The 19,752-nt window shown below is 30.8% G+C and overlaps 1 protein-coding gene across 2 annotated transcripts in view; it reads right to left on the bottom strand.

Annotated features, from left to right (window-relative positions):
- LOC118189897 (filamin-A-like) overlaps window positions 1-19,752 on the bottom strand; it is a 341,851-nt gene that overhangs the window by 95,300 nt on the left and 226,799 nt on the right. The gene's annotated exons all lie outside the window — the stretch shown is intronic.

The raw sequence follows: 19,752 nt of genomic DNA, 5'->3' as shown, positions 1-19,752 counted from the left end.
GAAAGTGTTTGATGATTTTTTTTTCCACTGAAGTACAATAGATTTCGAATATGATATCAAGAGATCTTAGTTTTGAGTCGAATTACATAGAAAAAAACATTTCCAAATTATCTTTGCAAAAGAAATTAAACCTGCAGTGATAATCTTATTTAAAATTCTTTTATCCCACTCATTAGAGTAACATTTCCTCTAATCTGATTGCGGGCATCTGTTGACTTTTGAGGAATTCTACACGTCCTTTTTTTTATTACTTGTCATTGACACAAACAAATATAAGCTGTATGAAGAATTTACGAATATTCAGGCAGTTCGAAGATTTTGTTTAACGCCACAGAATATAATATTAAAAAAATTAAACATCTTATATTTACTAAAGCGAATGACGATAAAATACAAAAAAATACAGATTAATGTTTCAACGGAGAAGTTAAAATTATGCATAAATTTCTGCTACAGGCAGGTTTAAGAAAAAAGACAGACAAAAAAGAGAGACAATTGCACTGAGGATAAGAATTTAAAACTATTTTTTTCAGCCAACATAGACAAGATCAACAGAATGCAACTCGACGAACCTTTAACAGTCTGGGATAACAGTGATCACATTTCTGCACCAACCATTCCAAAGTTGTAGCCAAAAATATAAATTAGCTGAGATCAGCGATTTTCGAGTAACATTTGTTAGAGCAAACGAAACAACGTAGTGTCAAGCGAGGTTCTAAAAAAAAACTATAAAGGATTTGCTAAGATCAAAAGGCTAAGTTGAAAATGTTTCATTTTTCTCACAAAGATGGCTCAGATGATAAACTGTTTCCTATTTATCCTACTATCTTGTTTCCTACATGTGCTTATTTTATTTCAAAAATTCAGTTCCGAATTGTTTTACTGTTATAAGTAAGTTCGAAGCTTTTATGCTTTTGAGCTATTGAACTAAATTATGCCTTATCTGAAAGTGCACATGTGACTAATTTATCAAGAAGAGAAAGAATCCTAATTATTTAAGCATAAAAATCACCGAACTTTTTTTTGTTAGCTGAAAAGATTTGGATATCTCGGCTAGTCTTTCGATTAAAGATGCATTTCAATGAATTAAAACTGAGGGCTGGATTATTTTGAATGTGAAAAAAATACCACAGGCAGGTAACATAAAACATCACGATTCCTGTCCACGCGAAAAGAGGCGCTTTCAGAAACGACTTTGTACGGAAAAATAATTCTTTTTTACGTTACATAAGAAGGGAAGGGGAAACTCATGCAGACCATTCACTAATAAACCATTTCAATAATAAAATAAATCCAGGAAAAATATATGTTTCTATAAAACTGACACTGAATACACTCTTCGAGATACTGTCACAGAAAGATTAAATTTTATGGTATCACGACCATGGCTGAAAAGTAACGATTAATTATAAGTGAACTAACTGCGTTGTTTAAATAAAACGTCAAATCTATACATTCAAAAAACGCCTGTCCTCGATCGCCAGGCTCATTTTGTGGCATTATGTTCAACTAGCAAGTTCTATTTAATTTATAGTTTTCCTTTTGTCTCATTTTCACACGAGGTTCTCTTTTTCCAGAATTTATATAGATTTGAATGAGAAACAATTCTAATATAGAGGAATATGCAAAGCCGATGTGTGAAAGCTTTGGCATTAACGCCACTCTGTCCGCCGTAGAATTTGCGTCTTGGCGAGTAACCGCTGTCTCATGCCACACTGAAAGTTGCAAGATAGGTTTGGTTCGGTAAGCGTACAATTTTGAGTTACTGTTAGCAGTAATAAGTGGATCTTGTTGCCTCTGTTAGAATTTTGATATCGTAATAGCATTTTAAGCATATCGTAAGCATTTTAAAGGAAATAGTATGCTTACAAACAGGTCGGGGTGACTCTTACATCTATGTTGGATTATTTGTAGTTTAACCTTAACAAATGGCATGACAGAATAAATTTAAATTTGAAGTATATTTGCACCTATTTATCTGAGGAGCTTTAATTATTATAGCTGTGAAAATTCACCGAAGGAATACACAGAATGCCTAGTGAAATTTTCAAGTTAAGCTAAATGAATTTTGACTTGCGATATTACTATATGGGCAATTTCCCCCACCAAACTTGTAGGGGGGACAGAAGTTCTACAGAATAAAACCCTTTGCATTAAAGGTCAACGCTCCTTCATTTATTAGAAATTCTGTTATTCATTGCGACAACGACATACCAAAACATACGTGATTATATTTTAACGAATTCTTACGACTTCTTTAAAAATATGTCCAAGTCCATCTATACTGAAATCGCAGCAATTACTGTTTATAATCCTACATTTAAATGCATCGTCAAGCGACCAAGAATGATACAGTATAATACATCAAATGGTAATTCTCCTTGTATTGACACCTGACGTTTTCCAGGACCTCACTTTATTTTCTATGTAAAGATAGGACTTGGTTTCCTTTATTTTAAGACCTTGTTTTTAAGTTTCCTTCAAAGAATATCTACACTCATCCAGGGTTGAGCATACCTTAAGATTACCTTGCACTCCACGCCTAAGGGAGTACACGTCTTGCGCTTCACTGTTAACATTCACATGGCGTTCGGCAGTATTTGCAAAATACAGGTAGGCCTCCTACAACGCCGTACTTTCACAACGCGTTTTCGCTCCAAAGCGTTTGAAAAAATGCGGAAATTTTCTTACAATGCTGCACTTTTACATATAAGGAATCATAGAGACATTTAAGTCACACTACATCCGAAAATCATTTGAATTAATTTCGGAGAAAATAGATATTACAGTCAGTGAAATTTGAAAACAGTTTTAAAAGTTAAATTGTGTAGAAATTATCGGCTAGTCCGTAAAAGAAATGCGACAATCGACTCTAAATGCTTCCTTGAATGCTTTATTACCGGAAATGGTCAGTCAGGAAAATGCTGTTAATTCAGAATAAATATAATAACACAGTAAGCCTTGCACACGAAATAGGAGGCGATGGATTTACTGAAATAACTGTTGTTAATATTCTAGAATTAGTTCCGGAAAATGAAATACAGGAAGCAGATTTGGTGACAGTTTTATCTGAAACATTACCGATTGAAAATAATTCTGAAGGTCTTTTCAATGAAAAAAACCCCGAAAACTTCACTCTGAACGGTATAGAAAAATGCTTGAACAAAGTGAAATAGACGAAATTTTACTTTTCACAGAACGACCCTCTGGCGGGGAGAGCGGAAATATTTAAAGGAGATCTTAAAAACTGTTTATCTCCCTTTCATGAATTTAAAGGATTTACAAAGCAAGAGCAAATAATATCTAATGACAGATTTTTTAAAACCTAAACCTACCGGAAGTGCAGTGGAACTTGCTGGTGAAAAAAAAGCTCATATCTTGAAAGAAGGCTCTTGAACAACTAACGATGACGCTAAATAATAAATGACGAAGTGGAATAAATTTGCGAACATACCATTATGTTTCTTTTTGATTTTGATTAGAAATCCTGATCTCTAATTTTTATATGACGGTGAATTTTATTTGAGTTTTTTTATGAAATGTTTTTATGTACATGAATTTAAATGATGGAAGATATTACACCATGAAAGGCAGTTTTTCTCTTCTTAGAACCGAATTCCAGTTTCTCTATTAAGTTGGTGTCTCCTATAACGCGACTTCCCACAAAGCGGTATTTTCAAGGAAAGTATCTACCGCACTGTAGAAGGCCTGGCTGTATACGATTAAAAACGCTCATTGCATTATAGGTTCACTGTACCAATAAGATCTAAGATCCAAAGGTCATGGAGACTTCTTAGGATAATAATTGTAGGCCCTTTTTTTATTAGTTGAGAGTTCCACTACATTTTCAATTTCTCAGTTGTGCTGTATATAAAACCAGCGACAACGTAAAGAATCTTTTGATCTCACCAAACTGTGGGAAATTCAGGTTTATTTGACAACATTTATGTAATCTAATCACAATAAAACCCAATAAACGTCTTAAAGAGAGAAAGAAATTAAATCTTAAAATCATCTCTAACAACAATTCTTTCGATAATTACCACTATGCAAAAGCCGAGTGAATACATTTCAAATTTATGATTATAAAAAAATTTAAGCATCGATTCATACAGCATGAGAACAACAGTCTTATAATAATCATGAATATTTAAATTTCATGACCAATTTAAAAGATGGGAGAAAAGACGCTTCAAAACTAGTGTTATAAGAGTATCTTCATAAATTATAATAATTTAAAATAGATTATCTTTTCCTTGGGAGCACAATATTTATTAAGAGACGAATTTAAGAATACTTTATTATCTTAACACTTCTTTTATTATTATCGAAATAACCAAGCTATTCCATTACCTAACTTTATTCTTCAAAATAAAATGAAAGTGTTTGGAAGCATTCTCTCATTTAAGCTCCCTGGAGCATCTGATGTGCCTATACATGGCTGAGTAAATATGGCCGCAGAATAGTAGTAGTTCGACTTGAATTTGAATCCTATACTTTCTAAATCAAATATGTAGTGTAAAGTAAATATGAGTCATATTCATACAAATAATATGAGTTCTTACAAAACTTTTCTTGAAGCTCAGCATAGGAAGGCATTCCTTATCTGTTTTATCACAAAATACTCAGAAAACAAAAAAAGCATTGGCACAAAGTTTTTTTTAAATAAAATAAAAACAGACTAAAGAATGTGGATAAAGAAAATTAATAAAACGCTCAGACGCATAAACTAAGAGCAGTAAGAATAAAAGAAAAAGAAATACGACATTTATCGCTCCAAAAAGCAATCTAAAAACATTCTTTTATCCATGCTATTTTTATTTCAGGTAACTCAGCCAAGACGCATCCAGCATCCTCTGCAAATCAACCATACTACAAAAACCGAAAACTAGCCACTGCACACTAACTTCCGCATGTTTTTTATCAATATGCTTCACAATAAATATATGTTACTGGTTAGTATCAAGTGAAAGAATGTTTTTCACGTAAAATAATCAAAGATGGTAAGATCCAAAAGAAAATTCTAGAGAACATCCAGCTCTTAAGGATTTGTAAAAAATGCCTCAATCCTAATGAAATAATTTTAAACACATATTTTAATAAAGTTATTCTGCATTTTACATTACAATTTATTATTCTTAAAAGGAGCTTATATATGCTAATCTATTCTGCTAAGGTTAAACTATTCTGAATAATTTGTTCTGCAAGTACTTTTATTTCTCCCTTAAAAATAAGTCAAATTATTGAAATTACACGATTCATTATTTTAACAGCTATTTTCGCCATTGTTCTAAAGCACACTTGTCTGCAAAATTTCAAGAATTTGCCCTTTATATCCACTTTATGAAGAAATAATGGATAGAATAAAATTCGGCATGAATGTACATTTAGAATAGAGAAAGAGATATACTGTTAAAAAGTCATTTTATGTACACGTGATTATCCTAGTTCAAAATCCACGTTGTGATATCGAACTGAAAATAAGTCTAATATGGGATATGATCCCTTCTTACAGCCAGACAGGTCGCGCAGCGTGACGGCATACTACACAGGAGGCAGCTGAGAAGTTCCTGTGGCAGTCGATCCTACTCCTGCAGCAAAGCAGTTTTCAACTGCGTGATGGTTCTCAGAGAGGGGATGGCGAAATGAAACTGCCCTCTGAGATCTAGCTGGCCAATCCATGCGGAAAATATCCTAACATTCCAGATAATTGTCGACCATCTGAGTCCTATGTGGACGAACGTTGTCGTCCATTAACAGAAATCCAGGACCAACTGCGTCCCTGAAAAGTGGAACATAGGACTCCAAAATCTCTTTTCGATACCTCATTTCTTTACTCTCATATTCTATACCTTAGCATTCCCTTACTGCTGTTCTCATAGCAGTCAGGAAGCCTCTGTCAAACACATGCAGGGGTGTGCGTCTAAGCCATTACACCACTGTAATGATCTTTTTCTCTGATGAGGGAGAGAAGGTATGTTCCAGTTCTCTCCAGATACAAGGTATGCTTAGAATCAGCGTCGAGGCTGAATCTCATCTATAAAAAAGAGCGGTGTTGCACTGAAATCTGATGCAAGGCGCGCTCTCTTGTGCAGTGGGCGGGACGCAAACAGCGGGTCTTCTGGCATACTCGTTACTTTGAGCTCTGTAGCCACCTGCGCTTGTAATTTGCCTACCTCCAACCTGCCGCCAATTTTATAGCTCATTCCGCCATCCAAACGTTCGTGGCTATTCATTTTACTTGATATCTTATAAAATTTACCCAACTCTTGAGAGAAACACGGCGAATGTCAAGAAAGAGTACAAGCATACAAATCGCCGAAAACCCCTCGTGCGCTTACATACCCCCCCCATAATTATGGATTCGCAGACACGCACGCGTGCAGTTACGAATTCGACTTAGAATATTCGCATAATTCTTCGGCAGCATAATTAGTACATTTGGTTCAATACCTTTCATAAAAATAGACATGATTTGCTATTTCTCATAATTTTGCACATGAATGTTTCATTAGCAGTTAAATTGCTCAACAAATATATGAGTATATCAAATATTTTAAGAGTATCCGAGTCATACTCGGGATGTCTTTTCTAACTTTTTATATAATAAATATTTTGTGTATATAGTTAAGTTTTCTAATACAAACAATACTTTATGAAGAAAGAAGTTGTAGAATTAAACATTTCTAGTCCTGTACAGGTTAACCACAAAACTTAGAATGAAGATATTAAAAGCTGATAATCTGGATGTAACATTCGACTGAGAGAAACATTTACTTGAAGGACACAATATTGCGACATGAGTTGTCAAAGACTAATGAGTTAATAAACTAGTTAATCGTCTGAATCAAGTAAAATAAGCAAAGAATTTTGCCAAGCCATTTTTGTGCAGAAATTACCAAATTGAATGCTTTTAAAAATTATTAAATTTTATTAAATTAAAAAATTATTAAATTTTATGAAGCATTTTAAAGTTCACATTTACCATGTTACCATTTTGCTTCAATAATAAAGGTGTTAATTAAGTTCCGAAGGGCAAAACAAGTGGATAAATTACGTTAAATAGTTTTGTCTACCTAGAAATTGCTATTTTTTTACAATATTTTCGATTACATGCTAACTTAATAAAACAATTTTGATTACTCTTTTCGTTCATAACGAAACAATAGGCCAGATGGGTGATATTCGTATGTCCATCTCTGTTTAACAGTGTAACTATAAATCAATTTTCTACCAAAACTTTTCGCTAATCTGGTTTGTATTAAATTATATCTAGATATTACTGTACATCTAATACCTTATCTGCAATGATTATTCATCAAGCCTTTCTACATACAAATTTTTCTTCGACTGCCAATTTTTGGAAAAAATATTAGTTCTTACTATTTCCTTTACTTCAGATTTCTAAAAACTAAAATTACACGACATCCGAACCTTTAAGCATAAATCAAGTGTATATGGTGTACACTTTAAAGCGAGTAACAGTATTCAATAAAATTATTTCCCATATAAATTCTTTAAAGTTATAAGATGACAGTATGGTCAAGATGACAGTATGTTATAAACTGAAGCAAATATTTTATCTTGAATAGTGAGAAATATAATGCCTTTAATAAAAAAATTAAAAGGACAAAGAATTTAAAATAAGTAAAAACAACAGGTTAATATACGATTCTGACAACCTGTAATACTTGCATTTCAACAAGTATAATGTGTTACCAGAGAAGCCCCCTTTACAGGAACAAAACATTATAAAAAAACAAAAAGAATTGTATTTTTCCCTTGATTGCAGCAAATTATTGTTTTCCGCTATCATTTGAAATTTACATGATCTTCAGATTTATTACATTACAAAATTTCATTTATTGCATTATTTAAGAAAGCTAATTAATGGAAACTGGCAAAAAATTAAGAATGGAGACAATCGACAGGAGTTTATAACAAATGAATGCTCAAAAATGAAAATGACCAGAAAAGACGACCAATGTAGCAATTCAAATAATTTTTAAAAAATTTGCTTAAGCGTAAGATTTCAATTTACTAGACCTTTTTTTATTTTATCTAAATACTGTTTAATCCCAATTATATATTTATATGTCAGTTCTTCACTAAGTTCCCGATCTGCCTTTTTTACTATTTTCAATTGCATCCATTTTCTAGGTTCTTTTTCAAAGTTTTAAACCATATTAAAAAGAAACAAATTATTTTCTAGAATTTTAAATTCAGTTTTTTTTTTTTTTTTTTTTTTTTTTTTTTTTTGTCAAAAATCACAGACATGCCAAACGCTGATATGTATTTTTCTCGAAATAACGATTTTGCAGCTTTGGCATGGAAATTCTGATTGAAAAAGGTGGCTACAGACTTACTTTCTAAAATAACGAGCTTCTTGTAATTGCCAATTACAAAGATTCTCGAAATGACAAATTAGGTACAGAAATTTAAAAATTCATTAAAAAAATTATAGATGTTAACTTTCTGCTTTGAAACCCATCAAGAAGTATTGTTTTAAACCCATATTTAAAGTAACAAAATTTTATTATCAGTTTTAAGGAAAATTTCAGAGTGTTACATTCTTGATAGCTATTTCATTCTCTGAGCATGCTTTTACATGGCCAATTGTGCGATGTCTATTAAACATCTTGCATAGTAAGCTTCTTGGACAAGAAAGTGTTTCTCAGTTTATATTTGAAAGAACATAATTTCAGCATAAAATAAGCAGCAGTTATTTAAATAACACCTTCTTTTAATTTCTTAAAACCAGCCACTGTTTCACATTTAAACATTAAAGTGCACTCCAGTAATACTCTGTAAAACAGATCAGTTTCATTTACCACGAATCCAACAATTTTGCTGCAATGCCATCAGGGTATTTAATGAAAAATAAGAATTTAAATAATACTATGACTATCACATAGAGCAGCGGTTCTCAGCCTTTTGACTAACACGTACCATTTAAACAAAAACCCAAAACCTTTAGTACCACCACTACAAAGTACTACATGGTTCGTACACATTTCCTTACATGAAAATTAAGGACTTTTAAGGACCATCAAAGAAAAAATTAAGGACCTATCAGCAAACAAAAAAACAAATAGAATAAAGCAATTATCCATACAACTGACTTCATACTTGTAATTTCACTTTAAGAAACTAACAGAAGTGTGTATTATGCACTATTATTAAATTCACTTTAATACTTACCATAAAACAATTTTGAAAATTAAACTAACTCCCTACAAGTTATGAAGTAGATAACATTAAATTAGGAACATAATTTCTTTAAAAACATGTATAAGTGTATTTTACACTAATAACAGTCACTATTTTAGAGATTTACATGATTATTATTAACTTATTTGATATTTATTTAAACACAGTCAACTACTATTATAATCACAAAGTAAGAATATTTTGCAGATTAAAATAACTGATTTTAATCTGCTTTACAATTACAATTTATTTCCTTGGTTTTTTTGAAAGATACTAGAATAATAAACTGTACAATAAAAGATACAAAACATTTGTGCTTTTTTTAAATCTGAAATCTTTTCAGCTATTTTAACATCTAATTTATTTATGTCTATTTCCTTTTCTTTAACTATTCTTCTAAGTTCATTTGCTTTGATAAACAAATACTATCAGATTACAGATTACTATCAAATTACAGATTGCTTTGATAAACAAATCAATGTTCATGCTGGTCTCAGCTTCATCTGCTAAAGCATCTACTTCTTCATTAATATCTTTAATGTCCCTTTGAAGAAATTTTTTCTTCTGCTTCATATAATCAATTTCTTCCTCAATGATATTTCTTTTCCTCTTTGAATTTTCAGATTTAGTTAAAGATTTTTGTTCTTCTAAATACTGCATATATTTAGACCTTGCAGAAGCTGCTGCTGATCTCATTTCTTTATTAATTTCGATATTAAGAACAACTCCAGAAAATTTTATGTAATCAAATACTGTGTGTTGAAAAATGTATGATGAGTCACTTAAATTTTCAATTTCAATTGCTTTATTTACAGAGAAGCCCCTTTCCACAGAGGCCTGCCCATGTGACAAGATAAGAATCATTTTCACCATTTTCCATACCTTTGAATAGTGAAAATCATGAAAATAAGAAGTGAGAAATGTGTCAAGAGAAAGATTTTGAGGATCAAAAGTAGAAAATTCATGTAAATTTGTCTTAACTATTCTCCAAACTGCAGCAGAATTTCATCCCAATCATCTTGTAAAACACGTTTATTCTGCATTAATAGCGTTAGAACTATTTTCATTTTGTTCTGGGCTTTGTCTGGACTTTTAACCATCAATCGCGGGTCTATACAAGATGCATTTCGAATAAGAGAATAATTTATTGGACATTTAGACATTAAGTGTTGTACTATTGTTAAGACACATTGTTGACCTTGTTTCAATGCAAAACTTTCAGCTTGTGAAATGTCCTTGCGGCATTTATCATTCATTAACTGCTCAGCAATGAATCCCAAATAAATTTTACTTTTATCATTATAACAATTTGGATCATTAAAATCAAATTTATAAAGATTTTCTGCTTTAGTTATTTTTGAATATTCTAGTTTCAAAATTTTAAAGTGTTGAAGGCAATCATTTACAAGTTTTAAGATATCTTAAGCAAAAAAGGGAATAAGTGGTTTATCACTTTGATAATATTCAAGGAAAGGCAATAATATTTTCGACAGAGAGAGAAAAAAATTTAATTTTATATCTTTAGTTGCCTCCAAAATATTTGAGAAGGATTTCGATGATTTTTTTTTTAAACTTTCCCATTTCAACTTCTTTAATGTACAGTAGCAAGTCATCCCATATTTCAATGGCTCTTTCAACTGCTGGGGCATTTTGCAACCATCGGTAAAAGCAGAACTTCAGAGGTAGCTTTTTTAAGCCAGATATACTTAAAAAATTTTCACGTCTTGCAGGAGAATCTTTAAAAATCCAATATAAGGAGGATAAGAATGATGAAATGTCCCAGCCAGTGGATGACATCCTATGCTTGAAAGCATTGTTAAGAATGTGTAAACCACATATCCCTAATGCCAAGCATTGAATGTTATATTCCTTTGTCAAGTCCTGTTGCAATAAATCATAAAATTTCCAGTTTACTGCAGGACCATCCATCGATATTTGTAAGAGTTTTGACAAGTCTAGTTTTTCAACACATTCATAAAATTTGGATAGAATAATTTCACTTTTTACATGCCCTATAAATGCAGAAGTAAGGTACTGAGTTCTGACCTTATTTTCGTGATGCCAGTACCTCACATAAATATCTAGTTGCTTCTTTTGATTTGTCAGATTAAGAGTCTCATCAAATAGTAATGTAAAAAACTCAGCATTTTTACAATGCTGAGTTTTACAGCATTTTTACAAAGTTTTAAAATAAGGGCCAAGACCAAAATAACAGATATAAGCACATTTCTTTTCACCACATGAAAACTATTTTGCAATGGAATTATCCGGGAACATTTTAGTGAATAAAGGCCCAATATCATCGCACGATTTAAAAGAATAGTGGCTTTTGATGCACTTAAAAGCCCACAATATTTCTGCATCTGTAACTTCAGATTTGAAAAGAAAAGAACTTATTTTATTATTTTCTACACTTATTGATGGTGAATTAGCAGTTACATCTTTTCCTGAAGTAGATGGTTTTTCTAACTTGACAAAATTCATGATACTGTTAGAAGAAACTCTGCAGTTGAGAAGGAAAAGATGTTTTGCAGCTAAAAGGGGCATTACATGCAAGGCATTAGTAAAATTAAGTATCGCATATAATATGTATATAATGTATCTATCTATCTACCTATATATATATAATAGTAAATATATATATAATAAGAAATGTATACTGAAAATATACATTTTTTACTATATATATATATATATATATATATATATATATGTATGTATGTATGTATGTATACAGTACAAATTCCGAGATCCGGACATCCAATATCTGGAATGATCTAAAATCCGGACCTCAAAGCCACCACCAACCAATTTTTTAGGGCTTTTTTGGAGGGAAGGGGTATGCTTTACGCATGCGCATTAGATTTGTTTCCTCATCATAAAAAAACATGCCGGAAATCCCGATTCTTAATCTCAGTTTGGCGCTAAATAACATATCTCATTATTGAAGAAATAATTATTTTAGCATAAATTTGTGTGATTAGTAACTTGACTCCATAGCTGCATATCTGCTTGGCATAATCTCAAACCGAAACATTTGTTAATTTTACACCAACTAATATTTTATATCCTTGATGCTGAAATCGCGAATCATTATTTATTGTATTTTGCTTTCATCACCGCATGTTTATCAACGGATGACAACTTGAGTGATGACTCATGCAGCGACGCCAAATAACAGAGTATTCTCCGATTACAGATTTAAGTTTAATGCGCTAAAATGTTGACAAGGGGAGATTTAACAGAAATTTCTTTCCTTATGCTAAAAATAGATTTTGTTAATGATACTCATAGGACAAACGATTATATTTAGTGCTATTTGAATTAAGAATAACTGATTTGTTATTCACATAAAGCCAGAACCAGCGCCTCGCATGGCCGCACCAGGCAGCAGAATTTAGGGAAGTTAAACAGTTTTTCATTGCAATGACAATGCCCCAATCATCAATCAATTAACGGAGGGCGAAATCTGTAGTATGGTTCTAAATCCAGAAAATACAGCTACCGATAGTTAAGAAAGTAACAGAGAGGTTACTGAACGAGAAAAAATTTTGATTGACAAGTTATTCGGAATTCTCGACACAGCAATTACAGGATTTGAACAATGGAACTTAATAACTCAACAAGAAATTATTTGTCTATAGTATTAGTCTAAAGTATCAGCAGAGAAAACAAATCAAACAACTCACATTGAAAGAAATGTTTAATAAAGTAAACATATAAATATTAAGCTATTTTCTTTTGTAAATTTCGATACCCTTTAAATCATAAATGCTTCATTATTTCATAGATCACGATTTCATATTTTCAATTTTATAATTTCTACCTGCCATCTTAGTAGATTTAAAATGATCTAATATCCGGAAAAATCTCAAATCTGGGATCGCCGAAGTCCCGACCTCGGACTTTGTACTGCATATATATATATGCAGTACAAAGTGTATATATATATATATATATATATATATATATATATACGGAATGTATATTTTCAGTTAAACTTCTACCCAATAACTTTTTAGTAATTTATGAAAGTTAATTTTGCATCTAGTTAATTCAGGAAAATTAGTTTTAATTAGTTGTTTTCAGCTTTAAAATATTAAAAATTTTTTAATTAGTTAGTTGTTTTCAACTAATAATTGTATCGCCATTAGCAAAAATAATGCATTACTATCAACAGCACAGGATTAAACCAAATACATAATTGTCTATTGAAGCTTCAAAACGTATTTCCGAACTTCACTTTTTCTCGGCTAACGTTACCGAATTTGCCCTTGGCGACCTAAAATCGAAATGGAGCCAACAGATTTCCCGCGAAATCGATAACAGACCCTCCGCAGAAATAAACTCATAATCCTGATATCCCATACATATAATATGTGAAAAAGAGAATAAACTCCGTAGAAGGTGATAAAAAATTAATTTACGGCTTAATTGAAACAAACACAGAAATTAAGCTAAGCAAAACCGTGTAAAAACAAATTGAAATGATAAAACGGAACTTAATTTTCATGTGAATTTTCAGCGCTGACTTCCCATTATAGAAATTTCAATTTGTTTCAAACAAAAACCACATTTAGCTTTATAAGGATTGTCATCCATCAATATCCAGTCTTTGTAGTCAGCTTGATGAAGCCACAGTTTATTGAAAATGCACTTTCCAGGCATCTCGTTCCTATTGGCATCGGAAGGGTTGTGGCCTTCCAGGTTGGGATTGCTCTAATTTTGGAAAATATTTTCAGAATCCCACCCCCCTTTTTTTTTCTCGAGCACCTTCATCATCACTTTCGCCTCTTAAACAACTTCCGCCTTCACGCTTTCGTCACAATCTGCCTAAATTTATGGATAACACCTGTTTCAAAAGATTGGGTGAATAGCCAATCAGACACCAATACTTTCGTTAGGGTAGCTTTTTTTTTTTTTTTTTTAAATCGTTTGCAACGCAAATCCGCCAACAGATTGGTTAAGAGCCGTGCAATTTTAATTCCATATTCACGAGAAATCGCAATTCACACATAGAATGGCAATCATTAGAAATGATAAGAAATGTCAAATGAGCAAAATTAAGGACCGATTATTCATTTTGGCCAAAATTAAGGACTTTTAAGGACCAAAAATCATTTTTGAAAAATTAAGGACTTTTAAGGACCGTACGAACCCTGTTACTACTACCACCACTATTGAACAAAGCTCAGATCGCATAAATGTATGAGTGTTAGAGAAAAAAAAAACTCAATCAGGATGTTGGGGTTTTAATTTTTGAATTTAGCAGTTAAAAATATCTCGCTTCTTTGCATACCACCTACTTTTCTCTTGCGTACAACCAGTTGAGAACACCTGACTTACAGATTTAAACTCGATCTTCTTCTTCATTTTTAAAATCCTCACTTGAAAAGCATTTATTTCAAAGTCTATATAAATATGGAATGAAATGAGCCCAAAATAGTGAGCTTCCCTTGTTAGGACTAAGTGTTGCACACAGTTTTTTTTTTTTTCCCCCCCCATAATGTTGCACAAGTAAGAGATGTCCAAAGCATTGAAGCTGTAAGTATTAAGCTGGACGTAACTTTATACTTTGATGGATTTCAGTGGTTTAAATTCCTTACTCCAGATAAAAATTACATCTGGAAGATTATTTTTTTCTACATACTACCAAATTACTGAATACATTTGATAAAGATAAACGTGCACAGATATAGTTAATTTTACTATACACCATGTCCAAAAAAGTCATTACCTGGCCTTTATTATCGCAAGTGCTAATGGTAGACATACTTCCAACAGCTAAAGGCTTTTAAACGAGGCAAAGATTCATGTTTTCTAATTTAAAATTTTAAAAGTTTATTTGGTATAAAGTACAAAATCTACCTTTTTATAAATTTCTTTGATCGCTATATTTATATTTAAGAAAATTTTGTACTCGCTATAAAAAATAAAATACAAAATATTTGATTCTCATATGAAAAAAAAAAAAAAAACTGACCAAGCTATTTTATTTCAAAATTTGCTATCTTTGGCATTATTTTAAATTTATACTGAGAGGTCTGTTAATAAACTAATTGGAATAATCCCAGGTAGATTCCATTCAATAATATTCTTTTGTCTTTAATTTTTAATTTTGTTAATTTGTTATGGCAAAAACTTTTCACACAAATAATTTATAAGTTTTCAACGTTCACAAATACATTATAAATATTTTCTATATTTAAATGTTGTTTGAAGTTTTACTAGTTTAGAATCATAAACTAGGAGTCATACAAAAATGTATTAAGGTACAAATGTATTTAATTTTTAATTAATTATTATTTTTACATATTCTAAAATATTTTCTATATTTATAATGTCGTTTGAAGTTTTATTAGTTTAGAATCATAAACTAGGAGTCGTACAATAATGTATTAAGGTACAAATGTATTTAATTTTTAATCAGTGCAAATAATATTATAAGGTAACTATGTGCCAACACTTAAGCCTCCCAGTATTTAATAGAACATGAATTCTGTTAAAATTCTGGGAATAAGATCTCCATTTTGAAAAAAAAATTATATTGACCAATATTTTTCAGAATAATCTGCATAGCAATGCTCGTCACATAATTGCTTAACATCAGATACCTTTTCCTAAATGAATTTTTTTGTTTTTAGTTATGTATAACTGCAAACATTTAACCTTCTGTTTGCATGTGCCCCTTGCATGTAATTACCTAATTCAATATCAGATATCACAATCAATTTTTGTTTAAAGAGGAGTCAAACTTTTTATGTTTTATTTTTTTTTTTTTTTTTTTTTTTTGTAAAGAATACGTAATTTTTCCAAACATAAGTATAGGAACCAGAAGAATATACAATAAGTTAGACTTAATCTTTTAAATAAAATATTTTTTTAATTTAAATATCTGAAAACATGAACCTTTTATTAATTTAAAACATTTTTGTAATTGGAAGTCTAAATTTATGAGCAAATATTACAAAATTAAAGGGCTGGGTAAGGATTTTTATCTGTAAATCATTTCGAATTCGTACATAAACCAACTTCCAAACTCCAGAGGTTAAAATCTGCAAAACTTCTGCAGAATAAATGGTAATTAAAAATCTAATTCATTTTAATTTTCCAAAGCTTTCTGAGTTTTATAGAACCTAAAAGAATAAAAAATGCCTTCTGAGAACTTCTACAAGCTGCAGTCAAAACAATTCTCCACTTATCCTTTATTAATAAATACTTAAGGGCTATGAGCTTAAAAAAGAAGTCTGCCGCTAATGAAAGGAGCTATGTTATATAAAAACCTTGGCAAATACAATATCTTAATTTTCTTATTTATAATGATAGTTTAAATATTTTCAAACTAATTTCTATTTCATAAAAAAACAGTTTTAAATGCCTGTTATCTTGACAAAAGTTTCTACATTTTTAATTCTTTGTCTCTAATGCAATGAACAAAATACCTTTATTTTGTGCACATATAATTCTCTCTCATTAAGAAATATCTATTTTTCTCACTTTCTTATGTTTTAGTTCTTGCGTTTCATTTGTTGTATGTATATTTAACTTTACTTTAAAAATTGAAGTACGTAATAAAAATGCATCACTATCAATAATTTTTACACATTCAGCTAAAAATATTCTGATTTTTGAAGAGATTTTCCTGCAATTTGCCTTTAATAAAAAATTTGTTAAAATATCCATTGATTATGACTTTAAAATCATATATAAATTTGTATTTAAGTTTTTAGAAAAAAAATCAAACATATAAGCAGCTTTAAAAATTACCTAATCACTGGTTAACTATATCAAAACTACTCTTTTTCTTAAGTCTTAAATATGCTGCTTAGAAGTTATTTTATATTGTATAAGTAACTACAAAAATATTTTCAGACATGATTTCACAAGAAATATTCCATTCATTTCATTACTACCATTCTCTTAATGCCTATGTAATACAAATGCTTTTTATATTCATTATCATGCTTACCTGCCCCTCTTGTTACTTTGATCATCCTCTAAGCTTACTACGCAGAATGACTACCTAGTAAAAATTATTCCTAACTTAAGGAAATAAAATATACTAGATTTCGAAAGAAGTACTAAAATTTTATTTGCTCTGTTTCACTACTTTTATGGTAATTTATGAATGTCACTGTTTCATTATCATACATGACTTCAATGTTAAATTGCTAAATTAATATTAATGCATGTCCAGCAAATATCAAAAGGAAAATATCAAAACGTCTTTCATTTTAGCCATTTATGAAGCTGAACACTTTTGGTTACCTGATTTTTTATTTGCCTTAAGACATTTAGTTGTTAAAAATATATAATTTATGTACATATATATTTCATTTATTAAACATGCTAATTACATACATTCTTATGTATAAGGGAAATCGGGAATTATTTGTCATTATTTTTTAAAAATTTTGTTAAATAATTTAGCAAATAGTAAAATTTATCACTGAATAATAATTTATTCTTTCTGAATCAAAATCAGTCATTCTTTAACCCCCAGAGTAGCATGACTGCCTTTATCTCCTCAATTTTTTTTTTTTTTTTTTTTTTTTGTCACTTGGTATATATTAGAATTTATTTAAGATATTTTGGTTTCTTACTTTCTTTAATAACGTAAATAACATCTTGATGAATATAAGTTTGTGAAAACAGACTAAAATAAGAAATTATAGAAATTTATCTAATAAAAGCTGTTTAAAAGGTCTCCATAAGCAGATCCAAATGGCTGTACCACTCAGATGGTTAAGAAAGTCAATTTCTAATTTAATTGTTATTTATAAGGAGTTTGAATTCTTACTGTTGACTCAGAGAGAGCAGTAGGTGTACTGGAATAATGAACAGTGACACAAGATGTATTTAACACAAGTGACACAAGATGCATAATGAACAGTGACACAAGATGCATAATGAACAGTGACACAAGATGTATTTAACAGTAGAAACATTATGCTTCCATATACGTGTGTGACTTTCGAGTGGAGTGAAAAGAACATATTTATCCTTGATCATGGGGCGGGGGCTTGTATCTACAAAACAGCATTTGTGAAAAGTCTTACTCCCTTTCTTTCATATCAAGAAATCTGCTGTGGAATGTTGTTTGGTAGAGGAAGCATATATGGAGAACATGCTTGTCGAAAACAAAGTGTGCAGAATTGGTTTCAATAATTCAAAGGCTATGATTTTGCGGTGAGTGACAAAATGCATCATGGTCAGTGAAAAAAAATTGACAATGGACAGTTAGAGACCTGACAGAAGATTCATCTCAGACACTTAAATGCGACTGAAACACTAAATCTCAGACTGAAAGACTAAATGTGGATGCATAAACTGTTCATAAATGTTTAAAAGTAATTGAGATAATTCAGAAATTAGGAAAATGGTTACTGTATGAATTGACAGAAAGATGTTATGAAATACTTAACCATTTGTCAAACGTTGCTTCAAAGTCAGAAATGGAAGTCATTTCACTTTTTTTTTTTTTGCATGAAAACATAGGTGCATTCATTGAAAACCATCAACATCAATACCAGATAGCCATGGCAAGAAAATTATGTAGTGCATTTGGGGAGATCAAATCGACATGGTGTACTATGAAACGGTTTATCCAGATCAAATAATGAATGCTGAATTACAAAGCACAGTTACACGGTTTGAATCGTGCACTTCAAGACAGATACACACAATATGCTAAGACCTTTACGGCTGCGAATATGCATGTAGGCATGCGCATGATACGTTAATACGTTTACGAATGCACGTTTAATGTATAATGGACGGTATAAGCTAAGCTAAAATTATCTAATTCATTTAATGTTGCAGATTGCGTTGTTCCTTAATCTTCGAATTGGATCCGGCTTATTATTTTTTGCAGACTGTTAGAGCAATTTTATAAAAGTAAGCTTGAACTTTCGATTATGTCAAATAGAATTTCCAATATATATTTACTATAATATGTAAAGGATCTACAAAGCGAAAATATGTTTCGAAGTCCATTAAACAGAAAGTGGAATTGCTGCAAAAAAATGGATAAAGGCATATACTTTGATTATCTAATCATTCTGAAATATGTTTATTAATTTCACGCTGCTCTGCGGGGGGAGGGAAACGACGCGGCGCGCAATGAATTGGAAGTTGATCTGTCAGCACTATCCTTATCTTCAGGGCAGATGTTTTTATTTTATTTGGCTTATAATTCCTTACTAAATGTAGTATTTCATCTCGATGTACTCCGTCTTTGAGATGATTTAAATCAAGTTCCTCGTCATTATAATTCGTTTCCATTAGTGAAGAAAGTGACACAGAGGTTATTGAAAACGAAAAAATTTCGATTGACAAATTAGTCAGTATTCTCGACACAGCAATTATAGGACTTGAACAGCGGAACTTTGTAACTGAACAAGAAATTATGTCTGTTTATAGAATTAAAGAGAAAGTATTATCACATGAAACGAAGCAACTTAAAACAACTTACATTGAAAGAAATGCTTAATAAAGTAAATAAATATTAAGCTTTTTCTTTTTGTAAATTTTGATACCCTT

Source organism: Stegodyphus dumicola, chromosome 10 (assembly GCF_044657685.1).
Source record: "Stegodyphus dumicola isolate Sdum_Otavi_A_Nest chromosome 10, ASM4465768v1".
Taxonomy (NCBI): domain Eukaryota; kingdom Metazoa; phylum Arthropoda; class Arachnida; order Araneae; family Eresidae; genus Stegodyphus; species Stegodyphus dumicola.
Note: the sequence above shows the minus strand (reverse complement) of the source record. Positions and strands in the feature narration are given on the sequence as shown.